The sequence below is a fragment of the Opisthocomus hoazin genome, chromosome 4, assembly GCF_030867145.1.
Source record: "Opisthocomus hoazin isolate bOpiHoa1 chromosome 4, bOpiHoa1.hap1, whole genome shotgun sequence".
Lineage (NCBI taxonomy): Eukaryota > Metazoa > Chordata > Aves > Opisthocomiformes > Opisthocomidae > Opisthocomus > Opisthocomus hoazin.
In genome coordinates, this window is record NC_134417.1 from 35,973,015 (window position 1) to 35,998,281 (window position 25,267).

The following is a 25,267-nucleotide window of genomic DNA, read 5'->3' on the forward strand; positions in this document are numbered from 1 at the left end:
CAGCACCAGGGGCAGCATTAGGGTGGCAAATTCGTAGATGAAAGAATACAAATTTGATTACAGTATTGGTTATGCTGTTAGTCAAGTTCAGCCAATTGCATTGATGTTGAGTAACACTCAGAGCCTGATGGAGCCAGTGGGAGTTTTGCCATCAGCTTCCCTGGGGGGTAAGATTTTGCTCATTGTTTAAATTAGCTGTATCTTCACAGGAGCATATGGGAGCAAATGCGAAGGTTTTGAATTGAAGGAGCCAGTAAGCAGCTTTATGCATTTACTTTGTTACACAGGTAAAAGCTGAGACAGCAAAACCCATCTGCTAGACCTTCAGCACATCTCTGTAAAACTGAAGTTAGAGTCAGAGCATTCTTTTCTAGTTTATTTATGGCCCTGGCTGCCTGAATGAGTGCATCTGGAGCTCAGATGCCTTATGCCCTTACTGTAAATTAGTTGAAAGACTGCACACGCTGTCAGATCTTTGCTGTGGAAATGCCAGGCTCTGTAGTTGAGGTGCTTTTGTGAGTGTGTGTGTTTTTTACGTGAAAAGGCTGTTGAACTTTATGCATCAACACTGTTCCCTGTCTCTTTTCCTCCCTCTTTTGTTATGGACTGTGGACTAGCATTGAATATTCAGGGAAAGCTCCCCAGAGAGATTAGGGACATGGACAGATTTTAAACAGGGCCTTAATGCACGGACATGAAAGGACAAACATTCTGGTGGGAATACTAATGCAAATGCCCTGCTTTTGGGTCAAAATGCATTAAACAGCTGCTTGCATGTGAAAGATGCTTTTAAAATCAATACTGACCGGAAATTATAAAATTTATAAATGGAGATCTTGCTGTTCCCTCAGTGTAGTAGTCAAAGATTTGAGTCAAAGTACTTCACTGACCCCCCCCCTTTGTTATAAAGCACGCAACACTGACGAGTACCAGTGCTAGAGAGAAGGGCATCTATGAATCCCTTTCTGCAGGGCTCGGAATCCCAGATCCTGCTGAAACTTAGTTCAGACAGGAGTTGTCCTTGTCCTTGCTGGAGAGCTGTGGGAACTGAGACTTAACAGCAGTAGGAATTAGGTGCTTTGACATAAGTAAACTGCCGTTATCGTCAGTTACTCTGATTACGCTGTTGTGGAAGATAGCCTATTGCTAACAACATTAAAAGAAATACAGTGAAGCTGTTGCACAAACAAGCAGTTACAGTACATGTATTTTGGCCAGCTATGCAGCGACTAAACTCAAGTGGAGTCCAACTGTAAAAGCTGACAGCCTAGATGGGTCAGCATCTGAAACTTCGTTGCATAATAGCAACACGGCAGTATCAAAGCTGCGGTGCGGCTTTAATCGCCACGCGGTTGGTATTTATCATTAAGCTGTGTGTGTACTAAAGGAAGGCTTGACAGATTTCAAATAAATGTAATGAAAAAAATATTTCAAGTACCTTATGTTTCTGAAATAAATATATTGCCCTACCGCTGCTGTATGTTTGCTTTGCGGGTCCTTCAGTCTGAGTCGGCGACACTGCTGCACCCCGGTCTCTGAAATGGAAACAAGTATCATTTGCAGTATAGAAGTGCAGCAGCGTCCGTGCAAGTCTTAGATCGTTTAGGTTCCCGTTGCAGACCACAGTGTTTCATTACCTGTGCACATATGACCCATTGCCTCTGCTGCTACTGTCTCATGTTAAGATGATCCCTAAAAAAGCTGCTGCTAAATTGAGGCCCTTTGTTTTAGATGCTGCATGCTTTCAGCTGTTGCAAGCATTTGCCAGCTTCAAACTCCACATTTCTTAAGCTCCATCTTAGTCTGGGGCAGAAGAACAAGTCTTCAGTGAGAAGCCCTGCAGCCTGCCTTCCGCATCATCCCCGTAGCTCTTCCTTTTGGCTTCTTTTTGCTTCCTACCAATTCAGGCATTTGTTTCCAACCTCACAGCTTTTCCTGGTCTGCCGCTCCTAATTGTGCTTGTTAAACCATTCCTTGGAGACATCTCCTCTGTGCTAGAAGTTGTTCCCAAGGTTATTCTGCGCCCTGGTTTTGAGGCTGAGTTTGGGTGTATGCATCCTGATTGCTGCTTGGAAGACAGTGGTCAGGTCCCACTCTGCAGCTATAAGAAATAGGTAGAACTGCAGCTGCTGTCCGCGGGAGATATAATTTGGGATGCTTTCAGAATGAGGTGGCCTCTCTAACCTTAGCCTTGCTCTCAGTAAGGCCTGCGGTGTAACCACGCTCCGCAGTTTGTGGTTTGGATGTTAAAGAGGACAGCTCCCTTTGAGAACACGACTGCCGTTGACATAAATGGCAAGGCTTCATGATGTCTGCGTTCACGCACGGCCACTAAAGCTAATCAGACAGCAAGACCTGCAGCGAGACCCCTCTCTGCAGGCTAGTCCTTACTGAAATTGGTGCTCTGTCAGCCCCCGAGACTTGTGCCACTGCTGTTAGCCAGCGTGCCCTTGCATGCCCCTGCGCCTTCTCCCTGGCCTAAAACGCACAGATGCCCGTCAGACGCGTGCCACTGGCTTGCCTCTGCTTCCCCCGTGCTTGGCTGTGGCTCAGAGATGCTCGGCGAAGAGAAGACGGCAAAGGGAGGGAGCGTTTTTCCGTGCTTTCCCACAGAAGGCGGGATGTGCTGCGCAGTCCTGGGTCCTGCTGCTGCCCCCCTGCTGGGGCTGCTCCCCCCGAGTGACGTGCTGGAGCAATCCGAGAAAGCAGGACTGGGCAGTGAAGACGCTTTTCTCAGTGTTGCCCCATCCCAAGAGGACGGTGCGTAACGCTGGTGCCTGTGTCCAGAAGGTGGCACCGGCAGCCCGAGCCTGTCGGCAGCCCTCCCGGCCCGGGGCCCCCCGAAAGGGCTCCCACCCCCCTGAATGGCTCCCGGCCCCTTGACCCCATCCTCTCCTTGCCTGTCTCCAGGCCTCTGAGCCCACGGGTGCCCAACAGTCACAGGGGTGACTGGGATCTTGCGGCTTGGGTAAGCAGCTCAGCCTCCGCGGGGGCAAAAGCTTTAAGCAGCGGGATCTTTGCCTCCTCCTTACAAAAGTAGTTTTGCAGTTGAAGTGGGGAAAAGCCGGTCTGAAGACACCATTCGTGGTTGTTTTTGTTCAAAGGCTGTCTTGCAGGAGCTGCCAGTGCTGCGTGGGCACTGCCACTCTGTCAGTAGATGTGCGTGCATTGATGCGAGCAGGTAGTTACCTGCAAGTGTTTCTCAGGTGACAATTCTAAATACTAAAAGAACAAGCAGTGCTTGATCTTCTCCGTTTTGAGGGGATCTCTGCGGCTGTGAAAGTGTAGACCTGGAGCAGCAGGGTTTCGGCGCTGTAATCCAGGGCTTTCAGCCAAAGTGGGGGGTGAGGAGACGCCATGGTGCTGGAGAGCCCTCAGCTCAGCGCCCCTGGGCTTTTCGCTGCAGAGCTGATAAAATTTTCAAGCACGCTTGAGGAGCCAGATGATTTAGGCTTTTCTGCAAGGGCAATTCTGGCTTTTACATTTCCTTTCTTGAGATGGAAGATAGCTTCCTTCATTTAGGCAATGGTTTTCCAACCTCAGAAACCACAGGGATCCATGCTGGTTTTTGGGGATATCCTGTTCTCTATGTTGGCCAGTTTATCCCCATTTTCCCTTACTAGCATTAATCCTCTTGGTTACAAAAAAAAAAAAAAAAAAAAAAGTCTTTTTCCCTCTTTTCTTCACCCCATCTCGCCTGAGCAGGAGCCAAAAACTGGCTCCTGTGCCTGCCGTGCAGAGCCAGCTGCTGCGGTGGGAAGGGGCACGCAGGCACCAGGCCAGCTGCCGGCTGTGGCACCACTGCCAGCCCTCGTCCTCCAGCCGTTGCCCTCCGCTCGCTCCATGGCAGCCGTTCAGTCGCAGACACTAGCAGGCAGGACAAGATACTTGATGGAAAGCAGCGGGCTGTCTGCTGATCGTGTTGATTGCTTTTGCAAAAAAAAAAAAAAAAAAAACCAACAAAACATCCAAAATAACCCCCAAACTCCCAAAGCTCTCCTCTGTGCTCACTCTAAAGCACTATTAGTTTGCATCTAGCGGCATGAAATTGAAAAGCAGGCTGGAATAAACTCCTGATAGCTAGGCACACTATATTTACTCTGTGCCTTTAGTTTAACAGCATCCTGAAAGGACCCTTGCTCTTTATAGCTATACACTGAGTGGCCAGTAGCAACTGGTTTTAAAACACAGTTAATTAAGTCCATTTAAATTTTAAAAATGTTTTACCACTAAGGAGGAAACATGTAGGTTGGAAATAAGGAGTAGAGCAGAAATTATTCTGAGTTGTGCAGTTGATTTGGTGCTGGAACAGCCTGCTTTTTCCCTGGTGCTTGTCTGCTGTTGATGGCTCCTGGCATTATGCGTATGCAGGAAGGCAGAACATGCAGCTGGACGAGAAGGCTGCATGCAGAGAGAAGATTCTTGACCTTGCAGCAGCTTCAGATGTTGCTGTTCCTTCTTATTTTTGCCCATGTCCTTTGTCTCTTATATAGTCCCCTGGCTGAGGGGGGCTGGGCCTCTCAGGGTTGTTTGTTTGTTTTTTTTTTTTATGCAATTGGTTTATACCACTTCTGATAGATTCTTTATCACCTGCTCCCTGCAAGGCAAACTGCAAGGCTGCTTCCCTTCTGTAGCAGCTGTGCTGGAGAACTGCTGATGAGGAACAAAATGGGAGTTACTGAGCAATCATTTGGAGACTGGCTATTAAAAAAAAAAAAAAGCCAGCTAATTAGAGCTTAGAGGAAGAGGCAACTCTTTGTGCAAAAACACCAGAAGGTGGGCCCTCCAAATCCCATACACTCCCTGTAAATAGGTATAATTAACCCCACAGTATTCAATTTATTAATTAAAATTTAATTAATATTTTCTGTCCTTGACAATCATATCAGAGGCAGTCAGGAAAACATAGTGGCAGCTGGGTTTCCATATGGGTTTCCCCAGAGCAGCAGTGACATTCAAGAGGGCAGAGGCACAGGAAACTCAGTCTCCCAGTCGTATCTGTGATAAAACAGAACTGAAACTGGGCACTGAATCACTGGCAAAGGAAGGGAGGACATGAGACAGCGCAAGCCTCAGTCTTCTCCTGCCCACTTGCAGGCATCACCCTACAAATGCAGCACCCACCTGGGTTATTTGGAAGCGTGAGAGGGAAGAATAGTGAGAAAATGAATGTTGTCAGTGCTTATTTGACCTCACCAACTGAGGGCCGCTGTACGGCACTGTGTTTCACTTTGATGTTCTGCTTGGTGCTTGGTCTGAGCAGAGTGACCTCAGCACAGCTATCTCCTCAGAACTCCATGGGCTCCACCAAAGTAAAACACCTATTGCTTAAAAATGCTGTGTCTGTACTAGTAGCTCGGCGCACTCCTATTTTGCTCCAGGGGTGAGTTTCCTGGTCATACATAGTACCCGTGGTCAGTATGTCAGACACCCGTCAGTGTCTGAGCTCTCTTCTGGAACAAATCCCCATTGGTATCCCCAGGGGGAAACGTGAGTGTTGTCAACCATGTAGTTTCCTCCAGGGTTTGCTCCAGACAGACAGGCTAGATGTGGAAGACACCAACTGTATTTCCTTCGACAAGGACAATGCTTCAGCATTATTCCAGGTTAGGCAATAGCGTAATTTGTGCCCTCACCCATCCTTTTCCTAGAGAACACAACAATTTTTTCTGGCATTGTAATGTTTTTGACGCAGCACTGCTCTGCTGGCCTGCAGTGTACGCCTGCTAGTATTTGCTGTACTTTGAACTGAACAAAACCCCACCAAGCCCATGCACAGACAGGAACGACTGTTAGCTACAGGGTCAGGAGAGGAGACATGAGCTGAGCAGCCAGCCCGCTCAGTCGGAAGCGGTCTCTTAACAGCGTGGTCATGAGCCATCCTGCAAAACCTGGCCTGTGGGCAAGGGTCTGCAGTACAGGCCTGGTGAGAATGGCCGTGAGGTAAAGAAGGTCTTTTATTCCCCATTTAACAGAAGGGTGAAGACTGACTCAGCAAGAGAACGTACTCAGAGCGTGTTGAAATCAGATCTCCCGAGCCACAGGGAAAAAGCTTTCAGTACAGAACTGTTAGATTGGAGCAAGTGGGGAAAGGAGGTGTGACACAAGCATTATCATTGCCACCATTGTCTTGTCTTCTCTCTGCTCCTCTGGATGAGACATGATGGGTTAGGCAGGTTTTTGATACACCTAGTGGATCAGGCCCTTCTGGTAGTGAAGTGGCATACCATTTCTCAATCCGAGGGAGGCAGGCACCAAGCTCTTCAGTGCTATGAGGTCAGAAGTGCTTCTGAGCACACCCAGAAGCAGAACTGGAGGTTTCTGGTGAATGTCAGCGTTAGAAAAGATGAGTGTCACAATTTGGAGTCTCTCTGGCCTCCGGGCTTTGGTGCCTAACTGCAACTTTAGAGCCGTCATAGACCCTGCCCTTATGGTCCCTCCTGTGGTCGCACAAGAAACCAGCCTTTGGCCCGCCAGACTGTGAATTACGTCTGCCATCATCTGTGTAGCTCCCAGGCGTGGCCAACACTGAGGGGTGATGGGGGGCTAGAACGAACAAGTTCTTTACAGTTGTGGGAAAAGAAATGCCTCTGATAGCCTGAAGTGCCTCTGATAGCCTGCACAGGTGCTCACGCAGGGCTGTCCCCAGCCTGCCAGTAGCAAGGCCAGAAGGGTGGAGGTGAAGATGCCATGGCTATTGCAATGGTTCTGTTGGCTTCAGATTGGGACACCAGATATGGCAATGTTGAGTCACAGCAGCATTTAATCTTGTGCTGCCACACGTGGTGAAACAGGCCCAGTCTGTTGTTATACGGTTGATAATTCCAGGTAGATTTGGGCAGAACTGAGGGAGATAGAGATGCTGAGAATCACTGCAGCCTTCCTCCCGAAATGAAACGCCACATGAGCACAGTAACTGTCCAACAGCTATTGCAACTATTGCCTGACTTAGCACACATCATTTAGCCTATTCTTGCTTCTTTCTTTCTTCCAATCTAGTAAATGCTTTTAACTGAATTTTTAGAAATGTACTTCCTGCACCTCTCCAAGATTCACCAGTTTCTCTGACTTCTACAAAAAAGAAGAGCAAGGGAAAAAATCAAACCCCAGGCACCTCACTGCGAAGTTTTGAATTCAACACTCAGAACAACAAATACATCCAAATGATTTTTGCCTTACTGTTAGTCATTTGTGCTAACCTGCAATTAAAAGGCTCAACATTTGTTCTCATCTCTTTCTGAAATTACATTTTCCACTTCCTAGGCCCTGGCCTCAGGCAGTGGATTTTTGAAGCAATCATGCCTTGATAATTAATGTTTAAAGATGAATGTTGCAACTTTTAACACAGTGTGTCTCTGAGTAAACATCCAGCAACGCCTGGTACCAAAAAAGAATACAAAAAACCCAAGACTTTTACTGGAAGTTGCAGGTTTTGTGGATGTTATCGTTAGAGCTCCCAGCTGCGGTACGTTTGATTACCCCTTCCTCTCTGCTTGTAGACTGCCCTGCTTAAAAAAAAAGCAGAAGAAAATAAATACCACATCTAATCTGTCAGTTCTTTGTGCCACTGACTCATCACCCCAGAAAGCTTGCCGGGAACGATTAGCTCATACATAGAGGGAGGAGACAAAATCTTTGACAAATGATCTGTAGTTGTAACATGACCAGTGCCATTTTGGATTTTTGCAAAAGGGCTGGACAAGGGATGGAGTGGGAGGAGAGAAAGGGCTAAAAATGGAAGATGGAGGGGCAAAGTATGGTCAGAAGTTCCCTTTCTACTTCATGTCCCTTTGTTTGTCCCGAATCTGTCTTTTCTCTGTAGAAGCCACACTTTCCAGCCTGTTACCAACCCAATTGGTTTTACCGGTGATAGCAGCCTGTCCTATGCAGGACTTCCATTTGTGACACCAAGTGCTCCTCGGGAGTGTGGTCTGAATCCCTCATTGCAGCATTTTTTTGTGCTTTAGAAATGAAGTTACTGCGTCATCCTTTTCTAACAGAAAACTGTGGCAACTGAAAAGACAAGTGGGAAAATCAGGATTTCAGGAAGGGGAAAGGATTGAGACTGTCTCCTTACTTTAGACATCTGACCTGGCATTGCAGTCCTGATTCAGACCTTTTGGAAGACATGCCTCATGCCTAGCATTTCCCAATCAGCTGGCGCAAGGCAGCTGCCTCTTCACCTGAGACTGCCAAGACAAGGAAAAGTTGAAAGTACTCATGTGGTCTTGTGAGTGGTTTCTGTTAAAAGGGGCAGGAGGGTCACACTGTGCCATGGGAGGGGTCTGGCCATGCCAGGGACCCCAGACTGCAGCCTCTAGTTTGTTACGTCCCCTTCCGATCTCATCTCTTAGAGCTGTTTCTCACACACTGCTCTGGCAGAGGCCAGTGGCAAAATCCTAAACGGACCACCTGGAACAAGAACAGAATACGCAGAATACTACTTTGGGCTAGTTTTCATTCATCCCCCTCCTGCTACCTTCCAGAAAAGAGAAGGAAATTCCCAATGCAGCACACAACTGGCATATCGGCAAACCAAGTTCGGAGCAGGTTCTGTGGGCTTTGTTACTCTTTGATGTTCTTTCTGCTCAGAAGAAACCAAAGCCCAAAGAGCTCCTGGAAGAGCTTCCATTTTCACACGTAATCTGCAATTAAGTGTGAAAATGGAAGCTCCCAAATAATCTTGCCTTTCTGGAAGTGAAGTTCAGGCTCTAAGAAAGATTAGTAAGAGAAACATTCAGCGCTAGTCATACTCATTTGGGTAGCAGGCAAGTTTCTGCCTGTGCTTCCTTCTAGTAGTCATTATGAATGTGTATTAGTGACTTCCTAAGCGGTAATCCCAGCTGAATAGTAAATGAAGTATTGCCTTCTGCTTTAATAATTTCCTGTTCTTTTCACGTTGTTTATGTACCATCAACAGCATGCGGTTACATTAACTGGGTACCCAGTTCTTGGCTATTTTGTTATCCATTGCTTTAGTTATCTGCCCAGATTGCTGATCCTAAAAGGATTAAGTGAATTTTCAGATGATTTTGCTGTTGAAGCACAGTGGGTTTGAATTCTTTTTTGGGGGGAGGGGTTTGGCTCCCTTAAAAGTTTTCAGTAAAGATGAGGACCTATTTGTACTGAATTTAAGCCTGCTCAAAATAGCTTGCGTGCTTTTTTTCTGTTGATTTTTCACAGATCCCTTAAAGAACAGAGGCCCGGAGAGCACTGCTGCAGGGTACAGGGTGCTTCAGTTGCACTTCATGTTAAACATGACACAGATCATTCAGCATTTTGCGAAACTGAAGCGTTACCAAGTCCCATGGAATGGAAAGTACTTTGGGAGTAAAAGCAGTGTGTTTTTCGAGAAATGCTTAATCCTAAACAGATCATTCAAATGGATGATAATAAAGACTCTACTACAGCTAATGAAAAGATTTCATTCAACCTCAGTAGGTGGAGATAATACGCTTGCCCTTGCTAGCAGTGTTCATTTAGCTGCGTTTCCTTTCCTAGACTGGGAATTAGATTTGCTTCTTTGTTGTTTTTATACAAAGACTCAGACTACTTCAGAAGATCATGTGGGAGCCACTGTGTTTAGAAGAAGGAGCGGCGTCTGAATAGAAGATACGTCCCAACTTCATGTTCAGCCATTTAGCTTCAGTCAAAATGAGCATCCTTACCATGCTTTTGAGCGGATGCCCTACAATGAACCGTACCAGTCTACTGCACACACTGCCGTGCTGCAGTGAGGGAGCGTAGAAGAGCCCGCATAAACAAACAGCAAGCAGCCGTCTTATGTGCCAGCTCACACACGTGTGTGCATGTGTTCGCACTAGTGAGCATGTATATTAAGCCATCCAAGTTTATACACCTAAGGTTGGAAATATTCATCTTCTTTTTCCTAGGTTCCACTCCCAGCTTATTCGAAATCCTGTCCCCAGACTTCACATAATTCATTCTTACATTGCCGACTTTGAAGCCTATGGACCTGAATTGGGCAGGCTCCCAGCATCTTCGGTTGTCTCTGTACCAAACTTCAACTGGTACATTTTATCTAGACGACATTTTGAAAGACATATGGCTGTTGACTTTCAAGGCATTTTTGTAAGGACCAGGACTCATAAAGAAGCAAGCAGAGGCACAGAGCAATTTGATCAGGGGCATAGTCACCCAAGTATCAGGGATGAGGTTAAAATATAGGGATCTGGCTTTCTGCTTGCACCAGAACATAATTTGCTGTCTTTGTTTTGTTTTGTCTTTTGCTCTTTGTCCTCCTTGCTTCTTCACTGTTAGAATTAAAATGGCCAAGGTAATTTATGCTCCAAATTCCTTTTCTTGTTCTGAAACCAGCAGTGAATGCTGTAGGTCTTTCTGAAGGAAAACCTTTCACTAAAGGTGCCACACACTACAGTTTTCTCTCTAGGAGCATGGGATAGGGAGAGAAAAGCTCCATTAGTGACCTTTTTGCTATGTAACCTTTCCTTAAAATGCCAGCAACTGAGCTTCTGCAGAGAGAACAACAAATACTGAAAGAGGAATGTGAAAGACATTATGAAAGAAGAAAGCAAGAAAAGGGATCTGCTCAGGCAAGTTTCTCAGGAAAGGTGATGTAATACGTACTGCAGAAGATCCTCGCGGCTGCCATAACTTACTCTCATTTCGAAGTAGCTGTGGCTGCTAGCAGGCTGCGAGAAACAAAACGTACAGCTGACAGTACAGCTGAGCAGACTCTTTTGTCTAAAAGAAATACAGTAGGTGTAAAACTTGTTTTCAAAAGATGTCACTGAAGTTTAATTGAAAAGTTTCCTGTTCATTAAGGCTGAACGACCAATGGAGTGAAGTCTCATTTCTGTGGGAGCTATTCATGGTGGTACTGTATCATGAAGTCCTGCATGCTGGGAGTACTCCAGAGGCTGCTGTTGGGATGCCGTGGTATGCAGTTCTGTTACAAGCACACAGTCCCGTTCCTAGAGTTTAGCAAATGTTTAACAAGCTTTTTAACAGCTGTATTGAAAATTGCCTGGCTTGGTGTTGAGTGACTTGCACATATTTCAGCCTGGTTTCCTATGGAAATGATTGTTCTCGGCATGTGTGTTGTGCTTGCGTCCACATCCCTGTATATACAGTTTGGGAACCTCCCTCCCTCCCTGTTACAACAGAGCTGACAGAGAGGCACAGGGTCTTTGAGCTATGGAAGATACTAGAATTTTGTGGAAGCAGGTGGCTGGATACTGAAGAAGGTCTGGATCTTCTCTGCGGGGGAGAGGCTGCAGGGAACTGCGTTCTCAGGTGGACTTGGAAACTCCAAGAGACTCAAATCTGGAGGATCCCAGGTTTTCTTATTCCATTTCTCACGGAGCTTACTAGTTTAAAGATCTTGGCTTCAGCCTGAAGTGTTTCATCTTTAAAAACACTAGTGTCACCGAAAATATATATAGATAAAAAATATACATATTTATTTTATTTATACATATTCATTATTATTCTCTTTGGTGATTGGTGCAAATTTGCTTGCTTCACATGTAAATTATTGCACAGACTCAGTCATCTGCTTCATTGTTCTCTTTTTAGTCGGAGGTATCACTTGGGTAGGTGGTCAATGGGTCGGTGGTCACGATCTCCCCCTGCCAGAATTACCTTTTACCCACTCGGCTCGCAATCTTGGCAGTCCTGGTCAGTTCTCTCAGTTCGCTACACGAAACCACTCTCCATCATTCTCTTTTGACAGAAACACATTGTCAGTTGTTTTGTTCGCATTAATGATTAGCTAGATCTATCCCGAACAACTTCATATACTCAGTGTTCCCAGACCTAATGTCCAGTTGGATAGGGCTGTACAAGGAATATAGCAGCACTGTTCATTGCTGTGGTTAGCTGATTCTATCACCCTGGTTACACTAGCTCCTGTACTTTGTTCTTGCTGCTATACATACAGAGCAAAACACGAAGGGCCATTAGGAGAATGGATGTATCCATTTTCAGGTAGGCTAGTTCATAAAAACTGGATAAACTGGTAGACAAAAAGTCCCAGCACATGAATTACTGTGAATTTATTCATTATTACCAACAGAGGAAGAGCTCTACAGGAGGAATATCTATTTATATTTAGTCGTAGGGCTGAAATACATGGTCTGTTACCTCCTTTGTACAGATACTGCCAGCGCTGTTCAGATAGCCAGCAGGCATGGTTTCATGCAGAGGAATGCATGGTTACTTTCATAAGGTTTTTGTGAATAAGGCCGGACAAAGCTGCAGCAGATCCCTAATGTTTTTGATGAGACTACGGTGATGTCAAAATGTCATGTGCTAACTTCTTGCTTGACTGTACATTGGTTGTTAAGGAAAACACAGGCAGTAGGACTGACTGCTAGACGTTGTCCTGGAGTGGGAGGTTGAGGGACCCTGTTGAATCCTTAGGAATGTCTGAATATTCTTCCTCTGCCTCTGCTACATACTCACTCCTTTGCGTTTTCTCTTTTGTTCTAGATGGAGTCTGGATAAGAGCTGTCAGGAGAGCATTTTAGCTGGATTGAGGCCACCGAGTGATAGCAATCTCGAACCACCGTTTTAGAGGAGTGGCACCAAAAAGCGTTTTGTTATGCTTAACAGGACAAACAACACTCCCTGCTTCCTCAGCTGCCTAGAAACCAAGCCATAGGTACTGAGCTTCAGTCTGAATACGGTAAGTCAGGCCTCAGAAGCCTGCATCCATTGCATGATTGAGGTTGAAATAATTATAGTTATAAGCCTATCATACAACTGTTTTAAACAAAACCAGGGGAAAAATCACTACAGCACAATGCTTTGTAGCTGACACTCACACTGCCAGATCTCTCCCTCTTGTACTAAAACTACAGTAAATGGGGTCTTGTTAGTACACCCTAGCACTGTGCTGATGTTGGGTTGCATTCCAAGAACTCCCTCAGTTACAGCAGTGCTGGGGCTGGAAAACTGCAGTGGATCACTGGAAAAGCCCTGCCCACTGCCAAAACCAGTCTTGATTCTTGGCTGTGACAAAAGCTCAAGATTTCTTTGTGCAACTTCAGATGACTTCCTAAACTGGAAGGTGCAGAATATATCTCCTAAGCTGACCAGTTACTTAAGCAAATGAAGTGGTGGTCTCTTTTTTCACTAGGGTAGAAAAGTAAGGATCAGAAAACAGTGTTACCAATCAGTGACAACTCTCTATCCCTAAGAGAGTAACCTTTCAAAAACCTCTCTATCCAGGATAGAGATACTTTAGGATATCCCTAAAGTATCTCTTAAGGTTACTGTATCCGTAAAGATCCAGCAACCTTTCAAAAACCTCATCATGGGTTTTCCTTGTAATTTGCTGGGCTCTGTTTATAAGAAAGTTTCTCCCAACTAAAACCTTGGTGGCTAGAGAGATGGGGGAGGAAGGGAGTGTAACTGGCTGCTCTCCTTTTGCACAGAGATGAAAACCAGCTGATTGCTCCAGTTAGCCTTTAGGCCAGCATTTGATAAAACCTTGTTCCTTTGCTGTTCCTGCTAAATCCTTTCTGGTGTCACACTCGCATATGCAGCCCTTTCCCATTCCCACATAACCACCATGCATACTCTTGCTTCTTTATAGAAGTCCATTTGATGCTTTGAAAAGCTCATATCAGAAACAAAGCTATTTAAATCTCTTGTTATTTCTTATGTCTATTCTTTTGGTGTCTGAGCATAGTTGCTAAAATACTGAGAACGGTTGCTGCTCCCACTTGAGTTTCTTTTTCTCCCCACCCCTAAAAGAAGTGACATTTTTAGCTTCAAATCGTATAGCAGGGAGCACGTTAAGCATCAGGTCTGAGAGAAATGGGAAACAACATGATGGGGCTGCTGCTGCACACAGCCCAACTCTCCATATTAAAAATCAACCACTTTTTTGGTTTAAAGCGTGAAGAGTCCATCAAAAAGCAACATAAAATCCATTATCTGGGTGATGGAATGTATGCCTGCCTAGTTTGCTTCCTGTTGGGTTATTAACACTTAACTGCATCTGTAACTGCTGGTTATTGAAGGAAGGGCTTAACTTTCTATCAGAACCCTGGGATTAATTAAAACATTGCCATTAACATTTAATGAGAAAGTTGTTACTTTCACCAGTAAACTGGCTTAGACTCTTAGTCCCATAAAGCACAAATGGCACACACTGAATCTTAGTTAACAAGCCTATTTGGAGAAAAATGCAGTCAGAGGGGTGCAGCTTGTTGCAGAAGTTAAAAATGATTGGTTGCTTTCTTCTTATTTTCCCCACCACTACTGTATATTATATATGCTAACTAGGATTCATCTCTCAGCAAGGCATCCAGACCTTGTAGGGCCAGTTCTTTCTTCCAGTAAAACCCTTGCATCGTAAAACGGCCCAGACAGAACATCCCTGGGGGAAAATCCCATGCTTATAGGAACTTCCATGCCAGGGTATATCACCATTTGCTTGCCTAGGTGCTTGTCCTGGGTGGAGGAGAATGGTCTGTTAGAAAGGAATGGCCAACAGGAATGGAGAAGAACAAATAAGACGCTTTGGGGTGTGCCCGATGGATCTCAATATTGAGGAGGAGAGGAGGAAGTTCAGCTCCTCTTCTGTGTCAGCCTTGGGCAGAGGAGCAGATCTGGCAAATTTTAGCTCTGTATATCTGTCAGACAATTATACTGTTTTATTGTTTGTACATTCACACAGTAAGCTATCAAATTCTGTCTGCTCTGGTACCAAGTTACACCTCATTTAAGGTGATTGGATTTACACTGAAGAAGTGTCATGAGGAGAATATGGGTGGAAGAGTATGGGTCCTCATTACTGATGTTACAAAGGTTTTAGAAAAATACCTCCAAGCCATTTCACAATGCATTTACAGAGAGAACAGCAAGAGCAGTGAATAGTGCATTTTATTCCAAGTGTTTCAGTTAACAAAGATGAAGTGCACTTCTGAACATTATCACTTTGAGGCACGTTCCTAATCTGGGTTTGCTCTTGCTTATAGCAGTATAAATCAATAATTACTCTACTGAAGTCAGCAAAGTCATTACCCTATATGAAACTCAAAAAAGAGTGAGTCTTGCTTTTAACCCCTATAGCAAATCCCGTTCAGTTCAGTATGAATACTGCAGTATGTGTAAGTGCAATGCAAAAACAGAGCCAACTGGTAAATCTGTGCCCTAAATTCAGTGCAGAGTTCTTCAGCTGAATTTCCATCTGAGTACTCTTGAACAGTGCAGCACTAAATCTGCTTTTCCTGCAGTGTAATCTAGTTTCTTTTCCGCAGAAAGAATTATATTTTCCTTTTTGTAAACAGAGACCACATGAAACACATGGTTGTCTTCTGAGCAAAAACCTCAAAGACCGTAGCTTATATATATTAAAAAAAGGACAACCCACAAACTTCTGTTTTGAAGCTGAAAGCAGTTTTTGAGTTTATCAGCATTTTTTATTCCATACCAGTTTTCTGTGTAGTGAAAAATATACACCCTTAGGAGGCCAGCAACTATGATAAGTCATTAAAAAACAAATTATCTAGGAAAGTAATTTTTTCCATTATGAAAGTGGCTAGTCGTATATTAGTGAAATGAATTAGTCACCTAGCACACCTTTCACAACCTCAAAAGAATCAGATTACGGCCCATACATTCCTGTGTGTAACAGGAGCAGCTCTCCTCTTTGTACATACACCACTATCCCTCCACAGTTTCTGATTATGTTTTATTCATATGTAATCATAAATCACTCACAAAGTCCAAAGCCTAAAACTAACCAAACCAGTTCATACTTCTGGCATGAACTATTCTATTTGCATGTCTTTCCAGATTAAAACATTTCTTGTTGTGATATGGAAAGATTCCAGGTACGTGGTGTTCAACGGGAAAAGGTGACAGCACGGCATTTAGGAGATGTGTGCGTGGGGAATGGGGGAAAAGCAACACGGAAAGAAACACATATTTGCTTTTGAACCAGTCAGTAAAGTCAACTGAGCAATAGCTATCCAATTCATCCTTTGATTTAGCACTCTGCTTTCTGGGACTGTTCAGAGAAGAGAAGGCTTGAGGGGGATCTCGTCAATGTGTTTAAATACCTGAAGGGAGAGTGTGAAGAAGAATTAGCCAGGCTCTTTCCAGCGGTGCCCAGTGACAGGACCAGAGGCAATGGGCAGTAACTGAAACACAGGAGGTTCCCTCTGAACATCAGGAAACACTGCTTCACTGTGAGGGTGACTAAGTGCTGGCACAGGTTGCCCATGGATGTTGTGGAGTCTCCGTCCTTGGAGGTACTCAAAAGCTGTCTGGACATTGTCCTGGTCGACTGGCTGTAGGTGACCCCATTTGAGCAGGGTGGTTGGACAGAGTGACTTCCAGAGGTCCCTTCTGACCTCAGCGCTTCTGTGATACTGTGATGCTGCTTTGGTCTCTTGTCAATGAGAAAGTGAAGCACCTCCTTTTCATGGTGGCTCCCTTCAATCGGGAACAGCAAATTTTAGAAATGCAAAGGGTGCTCCAGCAGCCAGGAGCTCTGGAAGGGACCCCAACAAGCATGTAGAGTTGCAGTGGGAAGGAACAAGATGCTTGTGGGATCAGGATCAACCTTACATCTGGCAAATTAATAGAAAGAAAGCAGGGAGTGCAAGAATTACATATTACTTCCACTTCAGTTGCTCCGAGTAACATTCCTATCCTTCTTGTTTCAGGGAGGGAGAGCTGTGACATAACTAGCAATGTACTTCAAATATCACCTGATGACTACAGCTTTGTGCCAGTGGCATTGGGAGCACAGGGGGGATGCTGACAACTGCTGTGAAAGGACTTGTCATGTGCAAAAGCAAAGCAGAGCAATCTGGATGCCTGAATTTTATGACATTTAATTTCAGTGCAGGCTACTGAGGCCTTGGTGGTTTCTGGGGTTATAACCATGTTTTTCAGACTGATTTACCATGGCATTCTCCCGCACAGGATGAAGATAAGCACATTAAGGGGTGCAAGCTGCAACACTTAGCCCTGTCCATAGACAAGAATCCCAGAGTTTGGGGCTGCCCTGTGGTCACGCTGGGGGAGACAGAAAAAAGGGTCACACACCTCCTCCATCTCCTGTGACTAGCTTGTCTCACTGAATGCCAGCTCTCCTACACGCTAAGAAATAGCTGAGCTGGACTTCGTGCAGTGGTGGGCAGCAGAAAAAGTTAGAAGGCAAGTGAAGTGCCAGGCTCAACACTGCCTTTTCTCAGAACGACAGCTTCCTGGAACAGCTTCCCATTAGCATGGCAAGACAAGGTGGGAATTTGGTTTTCTGCCTTAAGTGCATTTAGCAAAAGGGTGGGATAGAGGAGACCGAAGCTTTCACAAACATGAACTGTGTAATGCTAAACTGAGTTCAAGCAAAGGTGCAGCACTTGCAAACCATACCTGGCACAGTAGGGCAATCCTGACAAGCAAGATACAAAAGCGCAATTGCAGCTTTAGTGTAGGAGTAGCAAGTTTCTGTCCGTCATACTGAAAACACAACATCTTGCCAAGTTACGAAGAAAGCATTTTTTCATACTCTGCAGTAGACAGCCATGTTGTCAAATAATAATGCCTTCATCTTTTGATGGTGCCGTTGGAAGTGGAGAAGGAGCTCTTTTCACATCATGCTCTATTCTGCCTCCCCTTCTAATAAATACAAGAGCCTGCAGCTGAAAAGCTGTGTGCTGAAGTGCCCTGGTTTCTCTAACAGAGACCTCAGGGAAGCACTGCTGGGGTTAACGTATTGTTTTGCCCAGGCAGATACAAGTGTATTGCAGAAGGCACTATGCAAATAGTGTTCACAGAGTTTATAATTTCCTGTTGGAACAGCAAAGAAAAGAAGGTCATTGATTTAAACCAGAGAATACAAATGATTTCCTGCCCACAAAGCTGCCAAATGCTTGGAGTTATTGATTTTTTTTCCTCCCTGCTGCTAACCAAACACTTCTATTCCTGTTGTGGGCATCATCAGCTTATTGACTAAGTAAACATAACCCATTAAGCTGAATGTTTAAAAAAATAATAGCAAATTGCAGTGACTATAGTAAAAAAAACCCATCTGCATTCCAAAAAAATAAAAAGGAGAGGAAAAACAGTTCCTGAAATTAATTAACTTTTATGTTGATTCAAGTTTCTGGAATTTAGGTTTGCATCCGAAAGAGAGAAAAGAGTAAATTGAAAAAAGACTGGGTGGGGGGGGAAGCCCCTTCCTAAAGAAGCCAAAAATGGGAGGGTGCAAGGAAGTGGGTACTTCAAATTTTAAGACCCCAAGGAAAAGAAAAAATTATTCAAAACTGAGATTGAAAGGGTAAAAAGGTGTGGCAGCAGCATGGTAAAGACATGGTTTTATTTATTTATTTACTTATTAGCAGCAGGAGGTCTCTGCTGTTGTCTGAATGTTTTTTTTGAAGCCAGAGCTGAGCACAGCTGATGCCTAGCCTTGGAACATGTCAGTTTGAAGATCGCACGTACGGTATTAATAAATGTAGAACAATACTTGCTGTCAAGTTGGTTACAAGGCAGTAGTTCACTGAAGGGGGCCTGACAATGTCAAAAAGCATTAGACCAGAGCCAGCAAATGCTTTATGCACTACAGCTGAACCTAAAAGATGAATTGATGCCCTGGATCTGACTTTAAGGCATCTGTCTGCTCTGGAGAGCGTGTGTGTGTCAGAAGAAGCAGGGAAACAAGTTGCTTTTCTCTCCTCCTCCAACCATCTGCCTGCGCGAGAAAGGCAAGGAGCAAGATGAGAGAGAACAAACTCTAGTGTGTTGCGAATGGACAGGGGTGCCTTGCAGACCAAAATAATAATCCAAAGCAGGAGCACACGCTCAGGAGAGGTGTTCAGAGGCAGCTCTCAACAGCAGGGAGATGGCTACCAGGCTGGGACACCGCGGAGAGGGCTGCCTTCCCCCTGGGGCTGGCTGTTGCAGGTGCGGCTGCTGGCTTTCCTAGCCGAGAGCCCCGCGGTCCTTTGGTGTGAGAGCTAGCAGCGAGAAGAGACAGTCAGAAGAGACACCGGGAGGGAAGTAAACAAGCAGATTACAAAGCGATGAAAAATAAGGGTATCGGCCTTCTAAGGTGACTTAGAAGAAGGTGTGACCGTTTCCTCCACCCCCTCACCCTCATGCCTGTCGACGGAAGAATACTAATAAGGCAGGTAGTCACAGATTATTAATGACCTGTTAAAAGTTTCTTTAATTTTCTAATAAGTGCCAACGGCGGCAGCTGTAATTATTCTGCTGGTCCTACAACACACCCTGTGCCAGGCTGCAAAATACCTTTTTTTTTTTTTTCTGGAACACATGCTCGTGCCTCTTCACACACGTGTACTGCATCCGTGCAATTTCGTACCTAAGTAAAATTACATCTTAGGCTGTCAGAGCATTTTGCAGCCATTAAATGTCGCTATCTTCCAGCGAAGTGAGAACCAGGAAGCATTTAGTCACTTATTTTCACGTGTGAATTGAGACACCAAAAGTTTATGGGTTTAGCCACAGTGATACAGTGAGTCAGTCCCCGAGCTGCTTATGAAACCTCGGAGCACTGTCTTCTACTTTACCTGCGCTGGTGCCATAGGAACTGCAAAGCCACAGATAAACTGGAAGTAACACCGATTAGGGGCTTTTTCTATCTAAGCAGAGGTCCCTGGGAGTAGTGTATAAAAGTGATGGTATCTATTTATTGTTCTTCCTAATTCCCACAAAGAGAGCGCCGAGGAGCATGCCATGAGAAAGGAAAACAAAAACAAATGGAAAAATGTGTGTGTTGTGGTCAAAGGCAAAGTCTTTCTTCTTCAGCCTTCAATTTAAGAAGTCTGTGGGCATGGATCCCTGCCAGAGCCATTAGCAGCAGTGATTCCCTGCTAACTGGTCCTGTTTCCTTTGCTGATGGATCACAGCATACCTACGTGTCTCGTGTATGCCACGTTTGTCAAATCTCATTGTACTTAGCCCTTGGTAGTCTAGCATTTGATCAACAAAGCCCACAAATAAGTATTTGAATATTATGGTAGCAAAAAGTTTATGTGAAAATAATGTATGTTGTTAGCAGCCCTGTTTGAAAGCTACTAGTGAGGGGGTGTCTTGAAAATGCCGTAAAGCAGCCTAATCTTCAAAGTTCCGAGCAGTTTTAAGAAACAGTGATCCTGTAAAGGTGCTGCCTGTCGCGTACACAAAAAGCACCCCCCGATGCTTTGAAAAATCTCACCCATCAACAGTACGTGAAAGTGTGGTTTGTGCTTTTGTCCGGCTCTCGGACTGTCAGACTTGCTTGTTGGGCAAAGCCCTACGCTGTAGTTCCATGGGAAAATCTTATCCCCGTATCCCTAAAGGTAGGTTCACTGTAGGAAACAGCCCTGGAGTTGTGCTGAACCTGTCTAGGCTGCTGTGGTTTAGCCAAAGAGAGGGGATGGTGCCTGGGCAGGGACACAGCCCAGGTCTCTGGAGACCAAGTGCCCGCTCTGGCACAGGCTTCCTGTGAAGTCGTTCCGTGTTTTTCTGCCACAGTTCTGCAAAATGAAAAAAAAATCCTTGCCTTCCTTAATGGGAGCTATAGAAGGACCTAAGATTTAGCAAATAAAATACAGACATCATTTAAAGCATTAAACAGAGAGAGATTTTTTTCCCTTCAAATCTTTTCCCACACGTGTTCTGAGGAGGAAAATATGGATTGCAGTCAGCTGCTCTCTGAAATTCCTCTTGCCCTGACTCATTTTGGAAGAGAAGGGGGTTCACATCCAGCTGTCTTGTGAGCATCCAGCGTATCTTTTCCTTTTTCCAAGGGTGGATGGATAAATCGGTAGCAGCTACTCAGATCAAGTTAAAGGTCTGACTCCTTGCACGTGCAAGCAGCATGGCAGGTTCCGTCACTTCCTTTGTGCTTTTGCTCTCTCCATCTCCATCTCGCACAGCCCTGCACATAAGTGAACAAGCTGGATCTGTCTGAACAGAAACCCTCAACTATTATGGGAGTTCCTTTCTTTCTTTTTTAGTGGTTCCCATCATCACTTTTTTTTTTCCCCTTTTTGTCTTTCTGAGAATAGAATGTTTCTAGGTCAGAATCCCTGTTGGTCTTGTGCTGGTTTTGGTGTTCAATGCTTATTAAAAAGTCGTGAGTCTCTGAGGTTATTTTTTCCCCGGACCTTAATTTGTGTTAACAGATTTAGCTGATACTGAACCAGTTCTGCTCATATAGGCAAGTACCAACTTCTGGAAACGATCCAGGTGTCCAAGATGTTCGAAAGTAATTAGTTTTCCTCAAAGCCTTAGGCTTTAAGTGTTGATCTGATGTATTTCAAAGGGACTTGACTTTCAGAAGAAGGGTAGGGTCAGCATTTTCTGGAAGAGGAGCCCTTCTTAGGAGGGTGTAAAGATAGGCACTTGAAATAAACTTACCACATCTGAGAATCTGAGGGGATTTAGGGTAGTATTGTATTTATTTTTGGTTTTCAGTAGGAAGTATGAATAAGAGCAAGGTGTCGGTGAAGTGCCAGAAGTATGTACTGCTATAGTACTATATAATAAAAGACATTATAGCAGCAAGATGTTTGGCCTTGGGGCTGCAAATCTTCCAGTCTCTGCTGATATTTTTAAAGGCATTGTAAATTGGGCTCCATGCTGATCACAGCAGAGTAGATCACATCTTTTACCCCCTCATTTCTGGAAGCAGACACATTACAAGGGAACAAGCATCATATGATTTACACTACATTCCTGCCTTAACCATTTTTTCCCTATGACTGCCTCCCCTGACATTCATTCCTTCAGGTCACCGTCTGCTGCGTGCCTATGTAATGCATGCATGTGGATCGTATTATTGAAGTTAGTAAGACTACAGACAGGCATAAGCCTTATCAGGACTGGCGTTAGAGACTGTAAACTTCCAGGCAGGTACTGACTTTTAACATAGCCACATACAGTTTCTAGCCCAATGACGTCTGCAGTACTTCTGTGAACTTTTGTGACCATTTTCTTTTCTAAGGTAAAAGGTGACCTGTTAGCCAAGAAGGTTGTTACAGAGTCCCCCTGTTTCTTGGTGTTTTTTCCCCATTTCAGGATTTAGTAAAGCTAGATAGGTCATTGTTGTTGGCTTTGAGAACTTGTCAGTGTCTTTGGCACAATTAATGTATTGGACACAGATGAATGCCCACAGACTGGCAAGAGAGCTGAGTAGTTACTACTGCATAGAAAGCATTGCAAACTCTTTGATCTTTCCATGAGAAATGGTTTGGTACTCTTCACTGGTCACTTACCTTGCAGGTTCAGTGAACCTATTCTAGGAAACTATGTACAGAAAATACACATCACACTATGAAAACCTCCCTGGCTTGACAGTCCACTTCTGCTAAGCTCCTGCTAAGCACAGAGTGCTATTCCCTCTCATCCTGGCAGCACAAGACAGTCAAAGGACTATATTTGCTGTTTCTTTATGTGATTCTTTTGTTTTAACGTGCCCATTTGGAATCTGGGCTGTGACGCGTGCTGTGGGGAGGCACGGGTACAGCGTAGAGCAATTCTTTTGAACCTTGGATTGCAGCGCTCTTGACCTCACTCCCAGCGGCAGGGAAGCCAAGAAGCTGTCCTATATTTTTCTCAGGTAAACCACTCACTGTTAAAACCATAAACACCACTGATCTTTTCTTCCTGCACCTTGGATGCAACTTTTTCGTTTACCCTACTTAGAAGTTCTTACTCCTAAATCCCTTGCAATTCACCTCTAAAACACAAACGTTCACACCTTCCTCCCCCCTCCATGGAGTCCAATTACAGAAACATACAATTAGAGATGTTAATGACAGATTATTAGGCATTAACCTATAACGCCATGCTCCAATAACAGCAAAAATGGGTCACACTGTAGGTATAATTATCCTGCTTCTCCAGTAACACGCCCTAGTTGTGCCTCTTTTCTGTGATATCCCTCCTATTTCAGTACAAAGCATGGGCAGCTCTCGTTGTCTCGGAGGATGATCTGGAGTGGGTGGTTGAACTGGCTGGCACATGAGCCAGGCCTTCAAAAAGCCTGAACAAACTAGGTCATAGCATCTTTGCACCTTGGGAGAAAAGCGAAAAAGAATTTAGGCACCTGCCTTCGTTACCTGCGGTTAGGAAGACAGACTCCATTTCACAGAGGGATAAACCAAGGAGAAGGCTTCTCAGACAACGGGCACACAGTGGCCCCACCTTTTTTGTCTGCCTGGCACTGGGGTGGTGCAGTAGTCTGCAGGGGAAGAGGGCACGTAGAGGGGTTGAAGGTGAGCAGCCAGGAGGAAAAGAAATGCAGTCCAGGCGAGCTCACCAATGCGGCTGTGCAGCTTAAAAACACATGGGGAAGTAGTCTGTGACAGAGGAGTACAGAGGATGTATGAAGATACATAAATATACAGAAACGTGCAAATGAGAGCACCCAAGAGAGAAGGAAAAGGAAATGAAAATATCTGTAGGCACCGTGTCAGGCTTTGTAGTAACAAAGCAAGCCACCTGCATTGTGGCGTGTGCCCCAGGAGATGTGATACAACTACAAGATTGAGGTGGCTGTTTAGAGTCCTTAATCACTCTATTGACTACTTTCACTTTCCTTGGTAATTAGCTAGCAGCAAAGGCAGAAAATAAACAATGCAGTTTTCTGGCTTGGCAGTAACCTTCCTCATACATGGAGTCGTCTCTTCAAAACATTTTAACCAGAGTAAAACGCTTGTAGGAACCAATCGACAAGGAGACCCTGGAAGGGACCATTTCAGAGCTAGATGAAAAGGTGTTTTACCTCCTTAAACGCCAAAATACGCCTTTTCGGTGCAACTGGAGAAGAACCACTGAGAACACAAAAACTATTACTCCTACTTTTGGTTTGACTGTGAATTAAGCAAACTTCTTTCCTACAAGTTGCTGAAGTTTTGGTGAAGGTGGATCATACATGCAAAGTCTTTGGTATTTCTGAACATTCTGGCAGGGGTCACAATTTTTGCTGTTACTTCTCAGAAATGAGGTAAATAGTATGTTGAGATTATTTCCATGAAGAAGGAGAAAATAATATGCTGAAATGATGGTCCTGTTGAAACACTTCTGCTGTGCTGTTCTCTCTTTGGTGACAGTACCGATGATGAAGGTATTTTGTAGACAGTAAGTATGAAGAAGCTGTCTCTAAAAAGTTGTCCTGGCATGTTATTAGTATAGAAATTGGCCCACATCCAGATGCCTTATGGATCTTACGAGATCAATGGATGGGCAAGAGAGCAAGAATGTGAAATACACGTGTGTGTGCTTGTGCTTGTGTGTAGTTTGCCTGACATTACCCTCATCTGTCACTTCGATGACTACCTGGGTGGCTTGCAGAAAAGCTTCACCAGGGGCCGACTCAAATCCCACCAGCCCAAAGGAGAGTTTTGTTGCAGAAGGGTTAGACAACAGTTCCAGCCTTGAAGTTAGATGCTCAGGTCCGTGTTTAGGCCTATTGATAAGTTTTAATTTCATTTAATAGTAGGCTTTTGCCAAACATATTTAGTGTGTCACACCGACACCTCAGGTCTACAGTGGTTCAAAGTGGTTTAAAGGCTCCCAGCTACTTGTATGGGTGGCCTGGCAGTATGTTGTTTTGGGCAGGTGGGTGGGCAGTGGCCCAAATGGAGATAGCCAGCAGTGATCGCACCGAGTTTGCATGGATCAAGTTGCTTCTCTCTGATATCAGAGCAGTATTATTGTTTACTCTTTGGTCTGCAGTAGCACCCAGAAGCTGGAGGTGCTGGTGGAGCTTGGTAGTGCCAGGAGGAGGAAGTGCCTTTCCCAAAGAACCTACAGCCCCAGCCCCCTTACGCAGGTCTGAGGCAGGTAAAATGAATGTTTGTGGCTTGGTGAAAATGCTGTTGCTTCACCACTACCTGCCTTTGGTGAAGGTGCCCGAGACCAACCTCTGCCACACAAATTTCAGAGACCAAAGCAGAAAATCTGAATTTGCTGAAACAAAGGAGACTCTCTTAAGCCCTGCCTATTTTTAGAAGATCCTCTGTGGAGAAAACAAAGTCTAATTAAAAACAGACTTTATTGCTGCAGCAACTCATCATATCACATGTGACCCTGGGAGTCTTCCACCTCCCTGAGTTTGTTAAATCCTGTTGTTAACTGCCCGAGTCCTGCCTAGTTTCAAGTCAAGCCCGAATACTGCCTTCCCCACCGTATCTTACTGTTTTCAAGGCACAAAGTGAACATTGCCCTTATCGGGATGCTCAGCTCTTTAATATTTATTTTTCGAGAACACTACTTAGAATGATTTAATGTCTCTTCTTTTGGTAAC

General features: G+C 44.7%; 1 protein-coding gene across 1 annotated transcript in view; it reads left to right on the forward strand.

Annotated features, from left to right (window-relative positions):
• The window catches only part of COA1 (cytochrome c oxidase assembly factor 1), a 56,045-nt gene that overhangs the window by 15,637 nt on the left and 15,141 nt on the right, over positions 1-25,267 (forward strand). The window contains exon 2 of the mRNA XM_075418572.1: positions 12,475-12,670. The gene's annotated coding sequence lies outside the window, so the exon portion shown is untranslated. The remainder of the gene's footprint in view (positions 1-12,474; positions 12,671-25,267) is intronic.